Source organism: Chiloscyllium plagiosum, unplaced genomic scaffold (assembly GCF_037043375.1).
Source record: "Chiloscyllium plagiosum isolate Xiang-an unplaced genomic scaffold, Cpla_swu_hap1 HiC_scaffold_3, whole genome shotgun sequence".
Classification (NCBI taxonomy): domain Eukaryota; kingdom Metazoa; phylum Chordata; class Chondrichthyes; order Orectolobiformes; family Hemiscylliidae; genus Chiloscyllium; species Chiloscyllium plagiosum.
In genome coordinates, this window is record NW_028270141.1 from 135,358,916 (window position 1) to 135,382,693 (window position 23,778).

General features: G+C 58.2%; 1 protein-coding gene across 10 annotated transcripts in view; it reads left to right on the plus strand.

Moving 5' to 3' along the window:
- Positions 1-23,778, plus strand: part of rmdn2 (regulator of microtubule dynamics 2) — a 415,905-nt gene that overhangs the window by 109,855 nt on the left and 282,272 nt on the right. The gene's annotated exons all lie outside the window — the stretch shown is intronic.

The window sequence follows — 23,778 nt, forward strand, 5'->3', positions numbered from 1 at the left end:
TGATGGACAGGTCAGAAGGATGGTGCCGAGTTGGAGGCTTTGGACTGGGATAAGTGGAAAGAGGGGAAATGAGGAAACTGTTGAAATCCACATTGACTCCTGTGATTGCAGGATCCCAAGGTAGAATATGAGGTGTTCTTCCTCCAAGCTTCGGATGGTAAGGGTTTGGCAATGGAAGAGCTCCAGGACTTGCACGTCCTTGACAGAGTGGGAGGGGGAGTTGAAGTGTTCAGCCACTGGATAGTGGGGTTGGTTAGTGTGGATGTCCCAAAGATGTTCTCTGAAACAATCTGCAAGTAGGCGTCCTGTCTCTGTCTTCCCAATGTAGTGGAGACCACAATCGATACAGTAAATGACATTGGTGGAGGTACGGATAAATTTCTGTTAGGTATGGAAGGATCCTTTGGGGCCTTGGATGGAGATGAGGGGGGAGGTGTGGGTGCAGGTTTTGCACTTCATGCGATGGCAGGGGAAGGTGCCAGGAGTGGGGTGTGGCCTGGAGGGGGGCATGGTCCTGACGAGCGGCGTGGACTTGACGAGGGAGTTGCGGAGGCAGTGGTCTCTCTCGAATGCTGATAGGGCTGTGGAGGGAAATGTATCTCTGGTTGTGCGATCCGTTTGTAGGTGGTGGGTGATGCGATGTACGTGGAGGAATGCGATGTATCCACTCCACCCTCCTTTCCAACCTATCACTTTCTCCCTCACCTTCATCTACCTATCACATTCTCAGATACCTACTCCCCCTCCCAACACACCCACCCCACCCCCCCACTTATCTCTCAGCCATCTCTCTCCCCCCCCCCCCCCCCCCCGGCCCACAAGCCTCATTCCTGAAGGGCTTGCGCTTGAAACCTCGATTCTCCTGTTTCTCAGATGCTGCCTGACCTGCCGTGATCTTCTAGCACCACACTCTCGACTACTTTCTCCCTAAGCCCAACTACTCCAGCCAACCATCATCTCTGCATGTTCATGCCCTCAATTCATCCGAACTCAACTGCATCCTGTCCCCCTGGTTCAGGCACTTCCCACCTATATCCACGCTACCAACAATACCCTCCATCTCTTCAGTCACTTCCAGTTCCCTGGCCCCCAGCGCTTTATCTTCACTATGGATGTGCAGTCCTTATAAACAAGGATGACCTTCAGGCCCTCAGCTTCTTTCTCTCCAACAGACCCATTCGGTCCTCCTCCGCCTCGCTGAACTGGTCCTCACCCGTAATAACTTTGCCTTTAACTCCTCCCATTTCCTCCAAATCCAGCGGGTGGCCATGGGCACCTAGATGGGCCCCAGCTACGCCTGCTTCTTTGTTGGCCATGTCGAACATTCCTTCCTCAATGCCTACACAAGCACTGGGCCCCAACTCTTCCATCGTTTCAGCGATGACTGCAACAATGCAGCATTCTGCATCTAAGCTGAACTGGAGCAGTTCATCTACTTTGCCCATGACTTCCAACTTCCACCCACGTTCAAATTCACTTGGTCCATCTTGAACACCTCCCTCCCCTTTCTTGACCTCTTCATTTCAATATCCAGTGACAGTCTCCAGACGGATGTTTCCTACAAACCCACAGACTCTCATAACTACCTGTACTACACCACCAAGGATGTAAGAACTCCATCCCATTCACCCAATTCCTCCGCCTCCACTGTATCTGCTCGGACGAGGAGACATTTCACTCCCAAGCACCTCAGATGACCACCTATTTCAAACAATGTATTCCCACCTACCTCTGTCATCCAGATAGCCATCCACCTCACCACCTCTATTCCCGCCCCCCCCCCCCCACCGCAATGCAATAAAGACCTACCACTCCACCAATCTTCGCATCCAATATATCATCCTTAAACGCTTTCACCAATCCAAATAGACCCAACCACCAAGGACATATTCCCCTTCCCAACCTCCCTATGCTTTTTGCAAGAACCGTTTCCTTCACCAATCCTTGGTTTGCGCCATTCTCCCTACCAACTGCCCTGAACCCCCAGGTATCTTGCCCTGCAACCGGAAAAGATGCAAAATTTGCCAGCACACCGCACCCTCTTCCCCCCCCCCCCCCCAAACTCATTCCAGGGTCCTAAATAGTCCTCCCAGATGAAATGGAAGTTTGCCTGCCTCTTCTCCAACCTAGTTTATTGTATCAGATGCTCCCGATGTGGTCTTCTGTACATCGAGGAGACCAAGCATAAACTAAGGGAACGTATTGGCGAGCATCTCAGCCGGGAACACAAAGACCAACCAGACCTCCCAGTCACCGCCCATTTTAATTCCCCTTCCCACTCTGTTTTCAACATGACCATCCTTGGCCTCCTCCATTGCCACAATGAATCAAACCACAAGTTGGAGGAAAAACACCTCATCTTCTGCTTGGGCAGACTACAGCCCGGAGGACTCAACATTGAGTTCTCCAATTTCAAATAACCTCTCTTCTCATCCCTGACTCCCTTCCTAACCCCTCCCCTCCCTTCCATTCCTACCCCCTCCCCTCCCTTCCATTCCTACCAGATTTATCCCTCCCATTGACCAACCAGATCATATCATCTACCTAGCTCCACCTATCCCCACCTCACCACCCTGTCCCCCCATCCCCCATTACCTGCAATTCCTCTTACAGCCACCCCCAGTCCTGAAGAAGGATTACACCCAAAACGTCGAATTCTTTACCTCCTGATGCTGCCTGGCTTGCTGTGTTCTTACACCCTCCTGCTTGTCTGTCTTGGATTCCAGCATTTGCAGTTTTTTGTCTCTACATTCTCCTTATACCTTTTGAACCCTTTAGTCTTAAGCAGTATATTTCACACCTTGAAAACATTCAATGTTTTGACCTCCACTGCTTTCTGTGGCAGAGAATTACACAGGTTTATCATTCTCTGGGTAAATGACCTACTCCATATCCTCAAACAGTAAACCCTAGTTCAGGGCTCCCCAGTCATTAAAAACATCATGCCTGCGTTTACCCTGTCTAAACCTAGTAGAATTTTATACGTTTCTATGAGATTACCCTCCTCATTTTCCTAAACTCCATTGAATATATTCTTAACTGATGCTGTCTTTCTTTGTTTATCAGTCCTGCCATTCAAGGACTCTGTTTGGTAAACCTTCATTGGACCCCCTCCATAGCTAGAACACTCTTTCCCCAATAAGGAGACCAACACTGCACACAATACTTCAGATGTTGTTTGAGCAAAGCTCTCTCGTTTTCTTAATCTATTGACAATCTAAACTTGTCAAAACCACAGTGAAGTATCTCTGCACCCTCCTCACAGTTAACTCTATCCAGCTTTGTATTGTCTGCAAATATGGCTATGGTTCACTCACTTTTATCATCCAATCATTAATATATATTTATAAATAATTGTGGCCCAATCACTAGTTACAGGTTGCCTTCCTGAAAATGCCCCCCTTATTCTATCTCTCTGTCTTCTATAGATAGCGAATCACTATCCATGCTAATATACTACTTTCACACCATGGACTTTTATTCAGCAGCCTGATGTGTGCTACCTTATCAAAATTCTGAAATTCAAGAAGTATTCCTTCCACTGTTTCCCCTTTTTCTATAGTGCTTGTTACCTCCTCAAAGCATTCTAGTAAATTTGTCAGGCATGATTTCTCTTTCATAAAGCCATGCTGACTTGATCATATTATCTATTTTTAAATTCTCTGCTATTCCATCCTAAATATTAAGCTAACAGGCCTACATTTACCTTCTCTCCCTTTTTAAATAAAAGAGTTACATTGGCAGTTTTCTAATCCTTGTGATTTTTCAGAATAAGAACTTAAGAAACAGGAGCAGGAGTTGACCACCTGGTCCTTGAAGCTGTTCTGCCATTCAACCAGATTATGGCCAATCTTTTCATGGACTGAGTTCCACTTATCCACCTGCTCACTGTAACCCTTAATTCCTTTAGTGTTCAGAAATCTATCTTTGTCTTCAACACATTCAATGAGGTTACCTCAACTGCTCTACAGATTCACAACCCTTTGGGAGAAGTAGTTCCTCCTCAACTCAAGCCTTCAACTCATCCTTATTTTGAGGCTATGCCCCTTAGTTTTAGTTTCACCAGCCAGTGGAAACAATTTCTTTGCTTCTATCTTATGTATTTATTTCAAATTTTATATGTTTCCATAACCCTCCCCCCCCCCCCCCCACCCCCATTCTTCTAAATTCCAATGAGTGTAGTCCCAGTCTACTCAATCTGTCATTATAAGCCAACCTTCTTAACTCTGGAATCAACCTAGTGAACCACCTCTATATCCCTCCTGTGCCAGTATATAAAGTTTTGCTCTCCTTCTCAAGTAAGGAGAGCAAAACTGCACACAGTATTCCAGGTGTAACCTCACCAGCACTCTATACAGCTTTTGCATAATTTCACTGTTTAGAGGGATATGAACCAAATACTGGCAAATGGGACTAGTTAACTTAGGAAATCTGGTCATCATGGACAAGTTGGACCAAAGTGTCTGTTTTCATGCTATACATCTCCATAACTCAATGACTGTATAACTGTGGGCGGCACGGTGGTACAGTGGTTAGCACTGCTGCCTCGCAGCGTCAGAGACCCAGGTTCAATTCCCGCCTCAGGCGACTGACTGTGTGGAGTTTGCACGTTCTCCCCGTGTCTGCGTGGGTTTCCTCCGGGTGCTCCGGTTTCCTCCCACAGTCCAAAGATGTGCAGGTCAGGTGAATTGGCCATGCTAAATTGCCCGTAGTGTAAGGTTAGGGGTATGGGTGGGTTACGCTTCGGCGGGTCGGTGTGGACTTGTTGGGCCGAAGGGCCTGTTTCCACACTGTAAGTAATCTAATCTAAAAAAAAAACTCCAGCTTAAAAGTTGAAATTCTGTACCTTACATATGTAGCATTGTGCATTCTCAGCTGAAATAACTAGCAAAATGAAACACCACTCAGAATATAACTGAGTTAGTTCAGTTTTAGAACAAGGAACATGAATCCTGCATGAGCATTCTGATATTAAACAGAAGTAATCAGCATGGTGACAGATTTCGCCCGAGTAAACTGGGCTGAAGAACTAAGAGGTAGGACAGTTGACAAAAGGTGACAGTCGCTAAGAGAGATATTCAATTCCTCCCAATTAAAATTTTTTGAAAGAGAAAGAAAGGTTGTAGAAAGGGGAGAAAGCATCCTTGACTAAGCAAGGAAGTTAACAATAGTATAAGGGCAAAAACTAAGGCATAGAGCAAACTAATGCAGAGATCAGTGGCAGACTGGAGAATTGGGAAACTTTTAAAGATCAAGCAAGGGTTACTAAAAAAAAAGTCATAAAAAGAGCAAAGTTTAATTATGAAAGAAAACTAATGCAAAATATAAAAATGGATAGTGAAAGCTGTAAGTAAGTTAAGAAAAAAGATAAGAGTAGGTGAAGTCCCTTTAGAAGATGAGACTGGGGAGTTGATAATGGGGAACACAGACTGTCAGAGACACTAAATCAATATTATGCCTCAATTTTCACAGTGGACGATGTTGAAGTGGACGATATGGGGGCGAGAGAGACTCACGTTTGGTATGTTGCCTCTCAGGTGCAAGGGTACGTGATGTCTCTAATCGTGTTTTCCGGGTCCTTAAGGGGGAGGGGGAGCAGCCCGAAGTCGTGGTCCACATTGGCACCAATGACATAGGTAGGAGGAGGGCTGAGGATGTTAGGCAGGCTTTCAGGGAGCTAGGTTGGAAGCTCAGAGTTAGAACGAACAGAGTTGTTGTCTCTGGTTTGTTACCCGTGCCACGTGATAGAGAGTCAAGGAATAGGGAGTGAGAACAGTTAAATGCGTGGCTACAGGGATGGTGCAGGAGGGAGGGATTCCGGTATTTGGATAACTGGGGTTCTTTCTGGGGAAGGTGGGACCTCTATAAACAGGATGGTCTACACCTGAACCTGAGGGGCACCAGTATCCTTGGCGGGATGTTTGCTAGTGCTCTTGGGAGGAGGGGGGGTTTAAACTAACTCTGCAGGGGCATGGGAACCTAGACTGTAGCTTTAGGGTGCAGGACCTGGAGTGTAGGGAGGTTAGGAACATGGCATCAATCTCAAAGGAGGGTGCCTGTAAACAGGAAAGTGGCTTGAAGTGTGTATACGTCAATGCAAGAAGTATACGAAATAAGGTAGGTGAACTTGCAGCGTGGGTTGGTACCTGGGACTTCGATGTTGTGGCTATTACGGAGACATGGGTAGAACAGGGACAGGATTGGCTGTTGCAGGTTCCAGGGTTTAAATGTTTTAGTAGGGTCAGAGGTGGGGGTAAAAGAGGGGGAGGTGTGGCATTGCTTGTCAAAGATCGTATTACAGCAGTGGAAAGGATGATGGATGAAGACTCGCCATCTGAGGTAGTTTGGGCTGAGGTTAGGAATAGGAAAGGTGAGGTCACCCTGTTAGGAGTTTTTTACAGGCCTCCTAATAGTCCTAGAAACGTAGAAGAAAGGATTGCGAGGATGATTCAGGAGAAGAGTGAAAGTAATAGGGTGGTTATTATGGGGGACTTTAACTTTCCTGATATTGATTGGGAAAGCTATAGCTCTAGTTCGTTAGATGGGTCGGTGTTTGTCCAATGTGTGCAGGATGGTTTCCTGACACAATATGTAGATAGGCCAACAAGAGGTGAGGCCATACTGGATTTGGTTCTGGGTAACGAACCAGGCCAGGTGTTAGAATTAGAGGTAAGTGAGCACTTTGGGGACAGTGACCACAATTCGGTGACTTTTACTCGAGTGATGGAGAGGGATAAGTGTGCACTGCAGGGCAAGAGTTATAGCTGGGGGCAGGGAAATTATGATGCGGTGAGGCATGACTTAGGATGAGTGGATGGAAAAGTAGGCTTCAAGGCATGGACACAATTGATATGTGGAGCTTGTTCAAGGAGCAACTATTGAGTGTCCTTGATAAGTATGTACCTGTCAGGCAGGGAGGAAAGGGTCGTGTGAGGGAGCCGTGGTTTAATAAGGAATTAGAATCCCTTGTTAAAGGGAAGAGGGCGGCCTATGTAAAGATGAGGCGTGAAGGTTCAATTGGGGCGATTGAGAGTTATAAGGTAGCCAGGAAGGACCTGAGGAGAGAGCTAAGAGCAGCAAGGAGGGGACATGAAAGGTCCTTAGTTGGTAGGATTAGGGAAAACCCTAAGGCTTTCTATAAGTATGTCAGGAATAAAAGAATGACTAGGGTAGGAATAGGTCCAGTCAAGGATAGTAGTGGGAAGTTGCGTGTGGAGGCTGAAGAGATTGGGAGACACTGAATGAATACTTTTCGTCAGTATTCACTCAGGAACAGGACATTGCTGCCGATGTGAATACTGAGTCACAATTAAGTAGAATGAATGGCTTTGAGGTATGTAGGGAAGAGGTGTTGGAAATTCTGGAAAGGGTGAAAATAGATAAGTCCCCTGGGCCTAATGGCATTTATCCTAGGATTCTCTGGGAAGCAAGGGAGGACATTGCAGAGCCATTGGCCTTGATTTTTATGTCCTCGTTGTCTACAGGAGTAGTGCCTGAAGACTGGAGGCTAGCAAATGTGGTTCCCTTGTTCAAGAAGGGGAGTAGGGATAACCCTAGTAACTATAGGCCGGTGAGTCTCACTTCTGTTGTGGGCAAAGTCTTAGAGAGAATTGTAAGGGATAGGATTTATGAACATCTGGATAGGAATAATGTGATCAAGGATAGTCAGCATGGTTTTGTGAAGGGCAGGTCGTGCCTCACAAACCTTATTGAATTCTTTGAGAAGGTGACTAAGGAGGTGGACGAGGGGAAAGCGGTAGATGTGGTGTATATGGATTTTAGTAAGGCGTTTGATAAGGTTCCCCATGGTAGACTACTTCAAAAAATACGGAGGTATGGCATTGAGGGTGAGTTGGAAGTTTGGATTAGGAATTGGCTGGCTGGAAGAAGACGGAGGGTAGTAGTTGATGGTAAAGGTTCATCTTGGAGTGCCGTTACTAGCGGTGTTCCGCAAGGATCTGTTTTGGGACCATTGCTGTTTGTCATTTTTATAAATGACATGGAGGAAGGGCTAGAAGGTTGGGTGAGCAAGTTTGCAGATGATACGAAAGTCGGAGGAGTTGTTGACAGTGAGGAAGGATGTGGCAGGTTACAGCGGGATATAGATAAGCTGCAGAACTGGGCAGAAAGGTGGCAAATGGAGTTCAATGTAGCTAAGTGTGAGGTGATTCACTTTGGTAAGAGTAACATAAAGATGGGGTACTGGGCTAATGGTCGGATACTTGGTAGTGTGGATGAGCAGAGGGATCTTGGTGTCCATGTACACAGATCTTTGAAAGTTGCCACCTAGGTAAATAGAGCGGTGAAGAAGGCATATGGCGTACTGGCTTTTATTGGTAGAGGAATTGAGTTCCGGAGTCCTGAGATCATGTTGCAGTTGTATAAGACTCTGGTGCAGCCGCACCTGGAGTATTGTGTGCATTTTTTTTCGCCATACTAGAGGAAGGATGTGGAGGCACTGGAATGGGTGCAGAGGAGGTTTACCAGGATGTTGCCTGGTATGGTAGGAAGATCGTATGAGGAAAGGCTGAGGCACCTGGGGTTGTTTTCATTGGAGAAAAGAAGGTTTAGGGGTGACTTGATAGAGGTGTACAAGATGGTTAGGGGTTTAGATAGGGTTGACCATGAGAACCTTTTTCCACGTATAGAGTCCAATATTACGAGGGGGCATAGCTTTAAATTAAGGGGTGGTAGGTATAGGACAGATGTTAGGGGTAGGTTCTTTACTCAGCGAGTCGTGAGTTCATGGAATGCCCTGCCAGTAGCAGTGGTGGACTCTCCCTCTTTATGTGCATTTAAGCGGGCATTGGATAGGCATATGGAGGATAGTGGGCTAGTGTAGGTTAGGTGGGCTTGGATTGGCGCAACATCGAGAGCCAAAGGGCCTGTACTGCGCTGTATTCTTTTATGTTCTATGTTCTACAATAGAAGCAGATAGTGTAAAGGTTATGGAAAAGGAGGAACTTAAAACAACATCACTGGGAAAAGTACTGCACAAACTATTGGGATTAAAGGCTGACAAGTCCTTCAGCCTTTTGTCCTACATCCTAGGGTCCTAAAAAAAGTGGCAGCAGAAATAGTAGATGCATTGGTTCTGATATTCCAAACTTCCCTGGGTTCTGTAAAGATTGCAGTGAATTGGAAAAATGCTAGTGTAAATGCCCTTATTCAAAAGGGGAAGGTGGCAGAAAGTAGGAAACCATAAAGCAGTTAGTTTAACATCTGTCATTGGGAAATTGTTTAAATCCAGTGTTAAGGAAGTAGTATTGAGATATTTGCAAAGTCAAAACACAAGCCACCAGACTCAGCATGTTTTTATGAAAAATAAGTCATGTTTGATTAATTTGCTAGCTTTTTATGAATACATAACAAGCACATTATGGGGGTCTTGTAAATGTAATATATCTGGACTTGCAGAAGGTATTTGCTAAGGTGCCACACAAAAAAATTAATACACAAGGTAAGATCACACAGAGTTAGGGTGATATTTTACTTAGGATAGCTAATCAACAGAAAACTGAGACTCTAGAAAAAGCATTGTTTTCTGCTTGATAAGCTGTAACTAGTGGGGTGCCCCTAGGTTTGGTCCTCGCGCCCCAACTACTTACAATCTATATTAATGACTTGGATGCAGGGATAGAATATACTATAGTCAATTTTGCGGATGAAACTAAAATAGGTGGGAAAATAAACTAATGAAGAAATATGAAATTTGTAAACGGGTATGGATATGCATAGGTCAGGTGAATGGGCCAAAAATTGGCAAATGGAGTTTAATGTGGATAAGTGTGGTATCCATTTTGGTTGGACAAATAAAAAGGAAACTTATTGTCTAAATGGTGAGAACCTTCAGTGCAGAGGGATCTGGATGTCCTTGTGCATGAGTTGCAGAAATCTAATTTGTGCGGCACAGTGGCACAGTGGTCACAGCATCAGAGACCCGGGTTCAATTCCCACCTCAGGTGACTCTCAGTGTGGAGTTTGCACGTTCTCCCCGTGTCTGTGTGGGTTTCCTCTGAGTGCTCCGTTTTCCTCCCACAGTCCAAAAATGTGCAGGTTAAGTGAATTGGCCATGCTAAATTGCCCATAGTGTTAGGTGAAGGAGTAAATGTAGGGGGAATGAGTCTGGGTGGGTTGCGCTACGGCGAGTCGGTGTGGACTTGTTGGGCCGAAGGGCCTGTTTCCACACTGTAAGTAATCTAATCTAGTGTGCAGGTATAGCAAGTAATAAGGAGGGCAAATGGAATTTTGGCATCAATTGTTAAAGAAATTGAGTATAAAAGTAGAGAAGTGTTGTTGCAAAATACAAAGTACTGTTGACACTTCATCTGGATTACTGCGAACAAGAAGGATCTAATTGCGTTGGAGGCAGTTTAGAGAAGGCTTACTAGATTAACTCTAGAGATGAAAGGCTTATATAAGGAGAGAGTAAATGGTTTAGGCCTATACTTGCTAAAATTTAGGATGAGAGAAGATCTAATTGAGTAATGTAAGATGCTAAAGGAGGTTGACAATGTAGACATGAGGTGAATGATGACCTTTGTGGGGCAGTCTTGAATGAAAGGTCATAGTTTTAGGTTAAATAGTGGTGAATTTAAAACAGAGATGAGGAGATATTACTTCTGTCAAAGTGGAATCTGTGGAATTCACTCTCCCAGAGTGTGTCAAACACCAGAACACTGAATTTAAGAGGGAGATGTTTAGATTTTTCATTAGTAATAGGTTAAAAGGTTATGCGGACCAGGCAGGAGAGTAGAGTTGACGCTGAGATGAGATCAGCTAAGCTCATGTGAAATGGTGCAGCAGGCTTAAGAGCTTAATTGCCTACTGCTGTGACCTTATGACTACATTGTCTGTCTTGTCATGAGCTTCTGAGCATCTTTTGAAGGCACTGCTAACTTTGAATTGTAGGCAGTGTGCAACAGGATCAGGATTCTAATCATACTTGGGTCTTTTCAAACAACGCTTTCTCTAGTATATCAATGATGTTGTCGGTGCTGCTTCCCCCTCTCATTCAGAATTAGGAAAATTAACTAATTTTGTTTCTAATTTTCACCCTGATCTCACCTTTACCAAGTACATGTCTGACTCCTTTTATCCTTTTCTCAACATCTGTGACTCAACATCATGGCTGTAGATAGGCTAGCCATGGATACCCACTAGAAACCCACTGACCCCCACAGTTACCTAGACTACACATCCTCACTACACATCCTTCCCATAAGGACACAATTCCATTCTCCCAGTTTCTCTGACTGTGTCACATCTGTTCTGATTATGCCACCTTCTACAGATCGTCTCAGAAATGTCCATCATTTTCCTCAACTGAAGATTCCCTGCCACTGTGCACTGTGGTTGACAAACTCTTAAGCATGTCTAATGAATTTTCTGCACTTATGCCTCACTCCTTTTCTCCCTCCCACAATACTGATAGGGTCCCTCTGGTCATCACTTTCAACCCACTAGCTTCTACATCCAAAGGATCATAAATTGCCATTTCCAGTGGGATGTCACCACCAGAAACATTCCTCTCCCTTGTCGGCATTTCATAGTGACTGGTCTCTCTGGGGCACCCTGATCCTGTCCTCCTCCACTCACAAAACCACCTCACATTCCCAAGGCACCTTTCCTTGCAACCACAGAAGGTACAGCACTTGCCCATTGACCTCCTCCATTTTTGCTAAGCAAGATTCCAGATACAATGTCTAGTTGAAGCAGCAATTTATCTACACTTGACGCAATCACAATGCTCACAATGTGATCTGCCATACATTGGGAAGACAAAATGAAGATAGGGTGACTATTTTGTGGAACAACTACATTCTGTATGTAAAAATGACTCCAAGCTTCCCGTTGCCTACCACTTCAACACACCACCATGCTTCCTGGCCAACAGTTCTATCTCGGGCCTACGATGGAGAAAAGAATTTCCAGCTAGGTTCAGCAAAAACTGGAAGAACAGCATTTCATTTTCCACTTGAGGACCCTGTAACCTTCAGGACTCAATATCATTCATTAATTTCAGAGCTTGGACACCACCTTCCATATCTTTTACCCAACCCCTGCACCCCAAGCCCTGTTATAGATTGGGCTGCTTTCAGCACAGCAAACCTACTTTCATCTACTTGTGGTTCCCACCATCAGCTTTTCTCTTTCCCTTGCTTGCTATCAACCAACTCACTAGCCATCCCTTTGCATAGCTTTCTCCCTCGCTCCCCTGTCGCTACCCACTCCTCCCTCTCCCTCTCCCCGCCTCTCCCTCTCCCCGCCACTCCCTCTCTCTCCCACACCTCTCTCTCCATTCTCTCCCACCCCTATCCCAGCCCCCATTCCCTCCCTCCCCCACTGCCCCCTCTCCTGCACCCACTCCACATACTCTACCCCTCCCCATCCCTCTCGCCGCCTCTCCCACATCCACCTCTCCCCCCACCCTCTTTTCCCCTCACCCACCCCCATCTCTCCCCCTTCCTCCCTCCCTCCCTCCTTTCCCCAACTTCCCCCTCTCCCTCCCCTCTCCTGCCCCACCCATTGGCCACGCCTCCCCAACCCTTGCCAACTCTGCTCCTCACCTGTCTCCACCCCCCCCTCCCATTCCCTGCTCCAACACCCCACCCCCCCAGCCCCCTATCCTCGTCCACACACCCTCCCATCCTTCCCCCCCCATTCCCCCCAGTCCACCCCCTCTCTTCCGCCCCCGTCTCTCTTTCCCCCCCCGTCTCTCTTTCCCCCCCCGTCTCTCTTCCCCCCCCCGTCTCTCTTCCCCCCCCCCCGTCTCTCTTCCCCCCCCCGTCTCTCTTCCCCCCCCCGTCTCACTTCCCCCCCCCCCGTCTCTCTTCCCCCCCCCGTCTCTCTTCCCCCCCCCCGTCTCTCTTCCCCCCCCCCGTCTCTCTTCCCCCCCCGTCTCTCTTCCCCCCCCGTCTCTCTTTCCCCCCCCCCGTCTCTCTTCCCCCCCCCGTCTCTCTTCCCCCCCCCCGTCTCTCTTCCCCCCACCCCGTCTCTCTTCCCCCCCCCCGTCTCTCTTCCCCACCCCCCCGTCTCTCTTCCCCCCCCCCCCCCGTCTCTCTTCCCCCCCCCCCCGTCTCTCTTCCCCCCCCCCGTCTCTCTTCCCCCCCCCCCCGTCTCTCTTCCCCCCCCCCCGTCTCTCTCCCCCCCCCCCGTCTCTCTTCCCCCCCCCCCGTCTCTCTTCCCCCCCCCGCCGTCTCTCTCTTCCCCCCCCCGTCTCTCTCTTCCCCCCCCCGTCTCTCTTCCCCCCCCCCCGTCTCTCTTCCCCCCCCCCCCGTCTCTCTTTCCCCCCCCCGTCTCTCTTCCCCCCCCCCCCGTCTCTCTTCCCCCCCCCCGTCTCTCTTCCCCCCCCCCGTCTCTCTTCCCCCCCCGTCTCTCTTCCCCCCCCCCCCCGTCTCTCTTCCCCCCCCCCCCCCGTCTCTCTTCCCCCCCCCCGTCTCTCTTCCCCCCCCCCGTCTCTCTTCCCCCCCCCCGTCTCTCTTCCCCCCCCGTCTCTCTTCCCCCCCGTCTCTCTTCCCCCCCCGTCTCTCTTCCCCCCCCCCGTCTCTCTTCCCCCCCCGTCTCTCTTCCCCCCCCCCCGTCTCTCTTCCCCCCCGTCTCTCTTCCCCCCCCGTCTCTCTTCCCCCCCCCCCGTCTCTCTTCCCCCCCGTCTCTCTTCCCCCCCCCCCCCGTCTCCCTTCCCCCACCCCCGTCTCCCTTCCTCCCCCCGTCTCTCTTCCCCCCCCCCCGTCTCTCTTCCCCCCCCCCGTCTCTCTTCCCCCCCCCCGTCTCTCTTCCCCCCCCCGTCTCTCTTCCCCCCCCCCCGTCTCCCTTCCCCCCCCCCGTCTCTCTTCCCCCCCCCCGTCTCTCTTCCCCCCCCCCCGTCTCTCTTCCCCCCCCCCCGTCTCTCTTCCCCCCCCCCCCGTCTCTCTTCCCCCCCCCCCCGTCTCTCTTCCCCCCCCCCCCGTCTCTCTTCCCCCCCCCCCCCCGTCTCTCTTCCCCCCCCCCGTCTCTCTTCCCCCCCCCCCGTCTCTCTTCCCCCCCCCCGTCTCTCTTCCCCCCCCTCCCCGTCTCTCTCCCCCCCCCGCCCCGTCTCTCTCCCCCCCCCGCCTCTCTTCCCCCCCGTCTCTCTTCCCCCCCCCCGTCTCTCTTCCCCCCCCCGTCTCTCTTCCCCCCCCCCGTCTCTCTTCCCCCCCCCCCGTCTCTCTTCCCCCCCCCCCCGTCTCTCTCCCCCCCCCCGTCTCTCTCCCCCCCCCCCGTCTCTCTCCCCCCCCCCGTCTCTCTTCCCCCCCCCGTCTCTCTTCCCCCCCCCCCCGTCTCTCTTCCCCCCCCGTCTCTCTTCCCCCCCCCCGTCTCTCTTCCCCCCCTGTCTCTCTTCCCCCCCTGTCTCTCTTCCCCCCCTGTCTCTCTTCCCCCCCTGTCTCTCTTCCCCCCCTGTCTCTCTTCCCCCCCTGTCTCTCTTCCCCCCCCGTCTCTCTTCCCCCCCCGTCTCTCTTCCCCCCCCGTCTCTCTTCCCCCCCCGTCTCTCTTCCCCCCCCCCGTCTCTCTTCCCCCCCCCCCGTCTCTCTTTCCCCCCCCCCCGTCTCTCTTCCCCCCCCCGTCTCTCTTCCCCCCCCCGTCTCTCTTCCCCCCCCCCCGTCTCTCTTCCCCCCCCCCGTCTCTCTTCCCCCCCCCCCCGTCTCTCTTTCCACCCCCCCGTCTCTCTTCCACCCCCCCGTGTCTCTTCCCCCCCCCGTCTCTCTTTCCACCCCCCCCGTCTCTCTTTCCACCCCCCCGTCTCTCTTTCCACCCCCCCGTCTCTCTTTCCACCCCTCCATCTCTCTTCCCCCCCCCCGTCTCTCTTCCCCCCCCTCCCCGTCTCTCTTCCCCCCCCCCGTCTCTCTTCCCCCCCCCCCCCCGTCTCTCTCCCCCCACCCCCGTCTCTCTTCCCCCCCCGTCTCTCTTCCCCCCCCGTCTCTCTTCCCCCCCCCCCGTCTCTCTTCCCCCCCCGTCTCTCTTCCCCCCCCCCCGTCTCTCTTCCCCCCCCCGTCTCTCTTCCCCCCCCCGTCTCTCTCCCCCCCCCCGTCTCTCTCCCCCACCCCCCGTCTCTCTCCCCCCCCCCCCCGTCTCTCTCCCCCCCCCCCGTCTCTCTTCCCCCCCCCCCCGTCTCTCTCCCCCCCCTCCGTCTCTCTTCCCCCCCCCCCGTCTCTCTTCCCCCCCCCCGTCTCTCTTCCCCCCCCACGTCTCTCTTCCCCCCCCCGTCTCTCTTCCCCCCCCCCCGTCTCTCTTCCCCCCCCCCCCGTCTCTCTTCCCCCCCCCCCCCGTCTCTCTTCCCCCCCCCCGTCTCTCTTCCCCCCCCCCCGTCTCTCTCCCCCCCCACCCGTCTCTCTCCCCCCCCCCCCCGTCTCTCTCCCCCCTCCCCCGTCTCTCTCCCCCCCCCCCGTCTCTCTTCCCCCCCCCGTCTCTCTTCCCCCCCCGTCTCTCTTCCCCCCCCCCCGTCTCTCTTCCCCCCCCCGTCTCTCTTCCCCCCCCCCCCCGTCTCTCTTCCCCCCCCCCCGTCTCTCTTCCCCCCCCCCGTCTCTCTTCCCCCCCCCCCCGTCTCTCTCCCCCCCCACCCGTCTCTCTCCCCCCCCCCCGTCTCTCTCCCCCCTCCCCCGTCTCTCTCCCCCCCCCCGTCTCTCTTCCCCCCCCCGTCTCTCTTCCCCCCCCGTCTCTCTTCCCCCCCCCCCGTCTCTCTTCCCCCCCCCCGTCTCTCTTCCCCCCCCCCCGTCTCTCTTCCCCCTCCCCCCGTCTCCCTCTTCCCCCCCCGTCTCTCTCTTCCCCCCCCGTCTCTCTTCCCCCCCCCGTCTCTCTTCCCCCCCCCCGTCTCTCTCCCCCCCCCCCCCCGTCTCTCTTCCCCCCCTCGTCTCTCTTCCCCCCCCCGTCTCTCTTCCCCCCCCCGTCTCTCTCCCCCCCCCCCGTCTCTCTTCCCCCCCTCGTCTCTCTTCCCCCCCCCGTCTCTCTTCCCCCCCCCGTCTCTCTTCCCCCCCCCCCGTCTCTCTTCCCCCCCCCTCGTCTCTCTTCTCCCCCCCCCCCGTCTCTCTTCTCCCCCCCCGTCTCTCTTCTCCCCCCCCCGTCTCTCTTCTCCCCCCCCCCCGTCTCTCTTCTCCCCCCCCGTCTCTCTTCTCCCCCCCCGTCTCTCTTCTCCCCCCCCCGTCTCTCTTCTCCCCCACCCCGTCTCTCTTCCCCCCCCGTCTCTCTCCCCCCCCCCCCGTCTCTCTTCCCCCCCCCCCCGTCTCTCTACCCCCCCGTCTCTCTACCCCCCCGTCTCTCTACCCCCCTGTCTCTCTTCCCCCCCGTCTCTCTTCCCCCCCCCCGTCTCTCTTCCCCCCCCCCCGTCTCTCTTCCCCCCCGTCTCTCTTCCCCCCCCCCCCGTCTCCCTTTCCCCCCCCCCGTCTCCCTTTCCCCCCCCCCGTCTCCCTTCCTCCCCCCGTCTCTCTTCCCCCCCCCCCCGTCTCTCTTCCCCCCCCCGTCTCTCTTCCCCCCCCCGTCTCTCTTCCCCCCCCCGTCTCTCTTCCCCCCCCCGTCTCTCTTCCCCCCCCCCCGTCTCTCTTCCCCCCCCCCGTCTCTCTTCCCCCCCCCCCGTCTCTCTTCCCCCCCCCCCCCGTCTCTCTTCCCCCCCCCCCCGTCTCTCTTCCCCCCCCCCCGTCTCTCTTCCCCCCCCCCCGTCTCTCGTCTCTCTTCCCCCCCCCCCGTCTCTCTTCCCCCCCCCGTCTCTCTTCCCCCCCACCCGTCTCTCTTCCCCCCCCCGTCTCTCTTCCCCCCCCCCGTCTCTCTTCCCCCCCCCCGTCTCTCTTCCCCCCCCCCGTCTCTCTTCCCCCCCCCGTCTCTCTTCCCCCCCCCATCTCTCTTTCCACCCCCCCGTCTCTCTTTCCACCCCCCCGTCTCTCTTCCCCCCCCGTCTCTCTTCCCCCCCCCCCGTCTCCCTCTTCCCCCCCCCCGTCTCTCTCTTCCCCCCCCCGTCTCTCTTTCCCCCCCCCGTCTCTCTTCCCCCCCCCCCGTCTCTCTTCCCCCCCCCGTCTCTCTCCCCCCCCCCGTCTCTCTCCCCCCCCGTCTCTCTTCCCCCCCCGTCTCTCTCCCCCCCCCCCGTCTCTCTTCCCCCCCCCACGTCTCTCTTCCCCCCCCCCCCGTCTCTCTTTCCCCCCCCCCCCCCGTCTCTCTTCTCCCCCCCCCGTCTCTCTTCTCCCCCCCCCCCGTCTCTCTTCTCCCCCCCCGTCTCTCTTCTCCCCCACCCCGTCTCTCTTCCCCCCCCCCGTCTCTCTTCCCCCCCCGCTCTCTTCCCCCCCCGTCTCTCTTCCCCCCCCCCTTCTCTCTTCCCCCCCCCCCCCGTCACTCTTCCCCCCCCCCGTCTCTCTTCCCCCCCCGGTCTCTCTTCCCCCCCCCCCCGTCTCTCTTCCCCCCCCCCCCGTCTCTCTTCCCCCCCCCGTCTCTCTTCCCCCCCCCCGTCTCTCTTCCCCCCCCCCGTCTCTCTTCCCCCCCCCCCGTCTCTCTTCCCCCCCCCCCGTCTCTCTTCCCCCCCCCCGTCTCTCTTCCCCCCCCCCCGTCTCTCTTCCCCCCCCCGTCTCTCTTCCCCCCCCCCGTCTCTCTTCCCCCCCCCCCGTCTCTCTTCCCCCCCCCCCCGTCTCTCTTCCCCCCCCCCCGTCTCTCTTCCCCCCCCCCCGTCTCTCTTCCCCCCCCCCCGTCTCTCTTCCCCCCCCCGTCTCTCTTCCCCCCCCCATCTCTCTTTCCACCCCCCCGTCTCTCTTTCCACCCCCCCGTCTCTCTTCCCCCCCCCCCGTCTCTCTTCCCCCCCCCCCGTCTCTCTTCCCCCCCCCCGTCTCTCTTCCCCCCCCCCCGTCTCTCTTTCCCCGCCCCCGTCTCTCTGCCCCCCCCCCCGTCTCTCTTTCCCCCCCCCCCGTCTCTCTCCCCCCACCCCCGTCTCTCTTCCCCCCCCCCGTCTCTCTTTCCCCCCCCCCCCGTCTCTCTTTCCCCCCCCCCCGTCTCTCTTCCCCCCCCCCCCCCGTCTCTCTTCCCCCCCCCCCCGTCTCTCTTCCCCCCCCCCCCCCCGTCTCTCTTCCCCCCCCCCCCCCCCGTCTCTCTTCCCCCCCCCCCGTCTCTCTTCCCCCCCCCCCGTCTCTCTTCTACCCCCCCCCGTCTCTCTTCTACCCCCCCGTCTCTCTTCTCCCCCCCCGTCTCTTCTCCCCCACCCCGTCTCTCTTCCCCCCCTCCCCGTCTCTCTTCCCCCCCCCCGCTCTCTTCCCCCCCCCCCCGTCTCTCTTCCCCCCCCCCCCCGTCTCTCTTCCCCACCCGTCTCTCTTCCCCCCCCCCCGTCTCTCTTCCCCCCCCCCGTCTCTCTCCCCCACCCCCCGTCTCTCTTCTCCCCCCCCCCCCGTCTCTCTTCCCCCCCCCGTCTCTCTTCTCCCCCCCCCCGTCTCTCTTCCCCCCCCGTCTCTCTTCCACCCCCCGTCTCTCTTCCCCCCCCCCGTCTCTCTTCTCCCCCCCCCCGTCTCTCTTCCCCCCCCATCTCTCTCCCACCCCCGTCTCTCCCCCCCCCGTCTCTCCCCCCCCCCCGTCTCTCTCCCACCCCCCGTCTCTCTCGCACCCCCCGTCTCTCTCGCACCCCCCGTCTCTCTCGCACCCCCCGTCTCTCTTCCCCCCCCCCGTCTCTCTTCCCCCCCCCCCCGTCTCTCTTCCCCCCCCCCCCGTCTCTCTTCCCCCCCCCCCGTCTCTCTTCCCCCCCCCCCGTCTCTCTTCCCCCCCCCCGTCTCTCTTCCCCCCCCCCGTCTCTCTTCCCCCCCCCCCCCGTCTCTCTTCCCCACCCGTCTCTCTTCCCCCCCCCCCCGTCTCTCTTCCCCCCCCCGTCTCTCTCCCCCACCCCCCGTCTCTCTTCCCCCCCCCCCCGTCTCTCTTCCCCCCCCCCCCCCCGTCTCTCTTCCCCACCCGTCTCTCTTCCCCCCCCCCCCGTCTCTCTTCCCCCCCCCCGTCTCTCTCCCCCACCCCCCGTCTCTCTTCCCCCCCCCCCCGTCTCTCTTCCCCCCCCCCGTCTCTCTTCCCCCCCCCGTCTCTCTTCCCCCCTCCCCCGTCTCTCTTCTCCCCCCCCCCCCCGTCTCTCTTCCCCCCCCTGTCTCTCTTCTCCCCCCCCCCGTCTCTCTTCCCCCCCCGTCTCTCTTCCACCCCCCGTCTCTCTTCCACCCCCCGTCTCTCTTCCCTCCCCCGTCTCTCTTCCCTCCCCCGTCTCTCTTCCCCCCCCCGTCTCTCTTCCCCCCCCCGTCTCTCTTCCCCCCCCCCCGTCTCTCTTCCCCCCCCCCCCGTCTCTCTTCCCCCCCCCCCGTCTCTCTTCCCCCCCCCCCGTCTCTCTTCCCCCCCCCCCGTCTCTCTTCCCCCCCCCCCCGTCTCTCTTCCCCCCCCCGTCTCTCTTTCCCCCCCCCCCGTCTCTCTTCCCCCCGCCCCCGTCTCTCTTCCTCCCCCCACCCCCGTCTCTCTTTCCTCCCCCCCGTCTCTCTTTCCTCCCCCCCGTCTCTCTTTCCTCCCCCCCGTCTCTCTTTCCTCCCCCCCGTCTCTCTTTTCCCCCCCGTCTCTCTTTCCCCCCCCGTCTCTCTTCCCCCCCCATCTCTCTCCCACCCCCGTCTCTCCCCCCCCCGTCTCTCCCCCCCCCCCGTCTCTCTCCCACCCCCCGTCTCTCTCCCACCCCCCGTCTCTCTCGCACCCCCCGTCTCTCTCGCACCCCCCGTCTCTCTTCCCCCCCCCCGTCTCTCTTCCCCCCCCCCCCGTCTCTCTTCCCCCCCCCCCCGTCTCTCTTCCCCCCCCCGTCTCTCTTCCCCCCCCCCCCCGTCTCTCTTCCCCCCCCCCCGTCTCTCTTCCCCCCCCCCCCCCGTCTCTCTTCCCCACCCGTCTCTCTTCCCCCCCCCCCCGTCTCTCTTCCCCCCCCCGTCTCTCTCCCCCACCCCCCGTCTCTCTTCCCCCCCCCCCGTCTCTCTTCCCCCCCCCCCCCGTCTCTCTTCCCCACCCGTCTCTCTTCCCCCCCCCCCCGTCTCTCTTCCCCCCCCCCGTCTCTCTCCCCCACCCCCCGTCTCTCTTCCCCCCCCCCCGTCTCTCTTCCCCCCCCCCGTCTCTCTTCCCCCCCCCGTCTCTCTTCCCCCCTCCCCCGTCTCTCTTCTCCCCCCCCCCCCGTCTCTCTTCCCCCCCCCGTCTCTCTTCTCCCCCCCCCCGTCTCTCTTCCCCCCCCGTCTCTCTTCCACCCCCCGTCTCTCTTCCCTCCCCCGTCTCTCTTCCCTCCCCCGTCTCTCTTCCCTCCCCCGTCTCTCTTCCCCCCCCCGTCTCTCTTCCCCCCCCCCCCGTCTCTCTTCCCCCCCCCCCGTCTCTCTTCCCCCCCCCCCGTCTCTCTTCCCCCCCCCCGTCTCTCTTCCCCCCCCCCCGTCTCTCTTCCCCCCCCCCCGTCTCTCTTCCCCCCCCCCCCGTCTCTCTTCCCCCCCCCCCGTCTCTCTTCCCCCCCCCCCCGTCTCTCTTCCCCCCCCCCCCGTCTCTCTTCCCCCCCCCGTCTCTCTTCCCCCCCCCCGTCTCTCTTCCCCCCGCCCCCGTCTCTCTTCCTCCCCCCACCCCCGTCTCTCTTTCCTCCCCCCCGTCTCTCTTTCCTCCCCCCCGTCTCTCTTTCCTCCCCCCCGTCTCTCTTTTCCCCCCCCGTCTCTCTTCCCCCCCCCGTCTCTCTTTCCCCCCCCCGTCTCTCTTTCCCCCCCCCGTCTCTCTTTCCCCCCCCCGTCTCTCTTTCCCCCCCCCGTCTCTCTTTCCCCCCCCCGTCTCTCTTTCCCCCCCCCCCGTCTCTCTTTCCCCCCCCCCCGTCTCTCTTTCCCCCCCCCCCCGTCTCTCTTCCCCCCCCCGTCTCTCTTCTCCCCCCCCCCGTCTCTCTTCCCCCCCCGTCTCTCTTTCCCCCCCCCGTCTCTCTTTCCCCCCCCCGTCTCTCTTTCCTCCCCCCCGTCTCTCTTTCCTCCCCCCCGTCTCTCTTTTCCCCCCCGTCTCTCTTTCCCCCCCCCGTCTCTCTTTCCCCCCCCCGTCTCTCTTCCCCCCCCCCCGTCTCTCTTCCCCCCCCCCCGTCTCTCTTCCCCCCCCCCCGTCTCTCTTCCCCCCCCCCCGTCTCTCTTCCCCCCCCCCCGTCTCTCTTCCCCCCCCCCCGTCTCTCTTTCCCCCCCCCCGTCTCTCTTTCCCCCCCCCGTCTCTCTTTCCTCCCCCCCGTCTCTCTTTCCTCCCCCCCGTCTCTCTTTTCCCCCCCGTCTCTCTTTCCCCCCCCCGTCTCTCTTTCCCCCCCCCGTCTCTCTTTCCCCCCCCGTCTCTCTTTCCCCCCCCCGTCTCTCTTTCCCCCCCCCGTCTCTCTTTCCCCCCCCCGTCTCTCTTTCCCCCCCCCGTCTCTCTTTCCCCCCCCCGTCTCTCTTTCCCCCCCCCATCTCTCTTTCCCCCCCCCCCGTCTCTCTTCCCCCCCCCGTCTCTCTTTCCCCCCCCCCCGTCTCTCTTCCCCCCCCCGTCTCTCTTCTCCCCCCCCCCGTCTCTCTTCCCCCCCCCGTCTCTCTTTCCCCCCCCCGTCTCTCTTTCCCCCCCCCGTCTCTCTTTCCCCCCCCCGTCTCTCTTTCCCCCCCCCGTCTCTCTTCCCCCCCCCCCGTCTCTCTTCCCCCCCCCCCGTCTCTCTTCCCCCCCCCCCGTCTCTCTTTCCCCCCCCCCGTCTCTCTTTCCCCCCCCCCGTCTCTCTTTCCCCCCCCCCCGTCTCTCTTCCCCCCCCCCGTCTCTCTTTCCCCCCCCCCCCGTCTCTCTTTCCCCCCCCCCGTCTCTCTTTCCCCCCCCCCGTCTCTCTTCCCCCCCCCCCCATCTCTCTTTCCCCCCCCCGTCTCTCTTTTCTCCCCCCCCGTCTCTCTTTTCCCCCCCCCCGTCTCTCTTTTTCCCCCCCCCCCCCGTCTCTCTTTTCCCCCCCCCGTCTCTCTTTCCCCCCCCCCCCGTCTCTCTTTTCCCCCCCCCCGTCTCTCTTTTCCCCCCCCCGTCTCTCTTTTCCCCCCCCCCGTCTCTCTTTCCCCCCCCCCCCGTCTCTCTTTCCCCCCCCCCCGTCTCTCTTCCCCCCCCCGTCTCTCCTTCCCCTCCCCGTTTCTCTTTTCCCCCCCCGTTTCTCTCCCCCCCCCCCCGTCTCTCTTCTCCCCCCCGCCCCCCGTCTCTCTTCTCCCCCCCCCCCCCCCCCCGTCTCTCTTCCCCCCCCCCCGTCTCTCTTCCCCCCCCCGTCTCTCTCATTCCCCCCCCCCCCGGCTCTCTCTTCCCCCCCCCCCGTGTCTCTCTTGTCCCCCCCCCGTCTCTCTCTTGTCCCCCCCCCGTCTCTCTCTCCCCCCCCCCCGTCTCTCTCTCCCCCCCCCCCCGTCTCTCTTCCCCCCCCCGTCTCTCTTTCCCCCCCCCCCCGTCTCTCTTCCCCCCCCCCGTCTCTCTTCTCCCCCCCCCCGTCTCTCTTCCCCCCCCCGTCTCTCTTTCCCCCCCCCGTCTCTCTTTCCCCCCCCCATCTCTCTTTCCCCCCCCCCCCGTCTCTCTTCCCCCCCCCCGTCTCTCTTTCCCCCCCCCCCCGTCTCTCTTCCCCCCCCCGTCTCTCTTCTCCCCCCCCCCGTCTCTCTTCCCCCCCCCGTCTCTCTTTCCCCCCCCCGTCTCTCTTTCCCCCCCCCGTCTCTCTTTCCCCCCCCCGTCTCTCTTTCCTCCCCCCCGTCTCTCTTTCCTCCCCCCCGTCTCTCTTTTCCCCCCCGTCTCTCTTTCCCCCCCCCGTCTCTCTTTCCCCCCCCCGTCTCTCTTCCCCCCCCCCCCGTCTCTCTTCCCCCCCCCCCGTCTCTCTTCCCCCCCCCCCGTCTCTCTTCCCCCCCCCCCGTCTCTCTTTCCCCCCCCCCGTCTCTCTTTCCCCCCCCCGTCTCTCTTTCCTCCCCCCCGTCTCTCTTTCCTCCCCCCCGTCTCTCTTTTCCCCCCCGTCTCTCTTTCCCCCCCCCGTCTCTCTTCCCCCCCCCCCGTCTCTCTTCCCCCCCCCCCGTCTCTCTTCCCCCCCCCCCCCGTCTCTCTTTCCCCCCCCCCCCGTCTCTCTTTCCCCCCCCCGTCTCTCTTTCCCCCCCCCCCGTCTCTCTTCCCCCCCCCCGTCTCTCTTTCCCCCCCCCCCCGTCTCTCTTTCCCCCCCCCCGTCTCTCTTTCCCCCCCCCCGTCTCTCTTCCCCCCCCCCCATCTCTCTTTCCCCCCCCCGTCTCTCTTTTCTCCCCCCCCGTCTCTCTTTTCCCCCCCCCGTCTCTCTTTTTCCCCCCCCCCCCGTCTCTCTTTTCCCCCCCCCGTCTCTCTTTCCCCCCCCCCCGTCTCTCTTTTCCCCCCCCCGTCTCTCTTTTCCCCCCCCCGTCTCTCTTTTCCCCCCCCCGTCTCTCTTTTCCCCCCCCCCGTCTCTCTTTCCCCCCCCCCCCGTCTCTCTTTCCCCCCCCCCGTCTCTCTTCCCCCCCCCGTCTCTCCTTCCCCTCCCCGTTTCTCTTTTCCCCCCCCGTTTCTCTCCCCCCCCCCCCGTCTCTCTTCTCCCCCCCGCCCCCCGTCTCTCTTCTCCCCCCCCCCCCCCCCCCCCGTCTCTCTTCCCCCCCCCCCGTCTCTCTTCCCCCCCCCGTCTCTCTCATTCCCCCCCCCCCCGGCTCTCTCTTCCCCCCCCCCCGTGTCTCTCTTGTCCCCCCCCCGTCTCTCTCTTGTCCCCCCCCCGTCTCTCTCTCCCCCCCCCCGTCTCTCTCTCCCCCCCCCCCCGTCTCTCTCTCCCCCCCCCCCCCCGTCTCTCTCTCC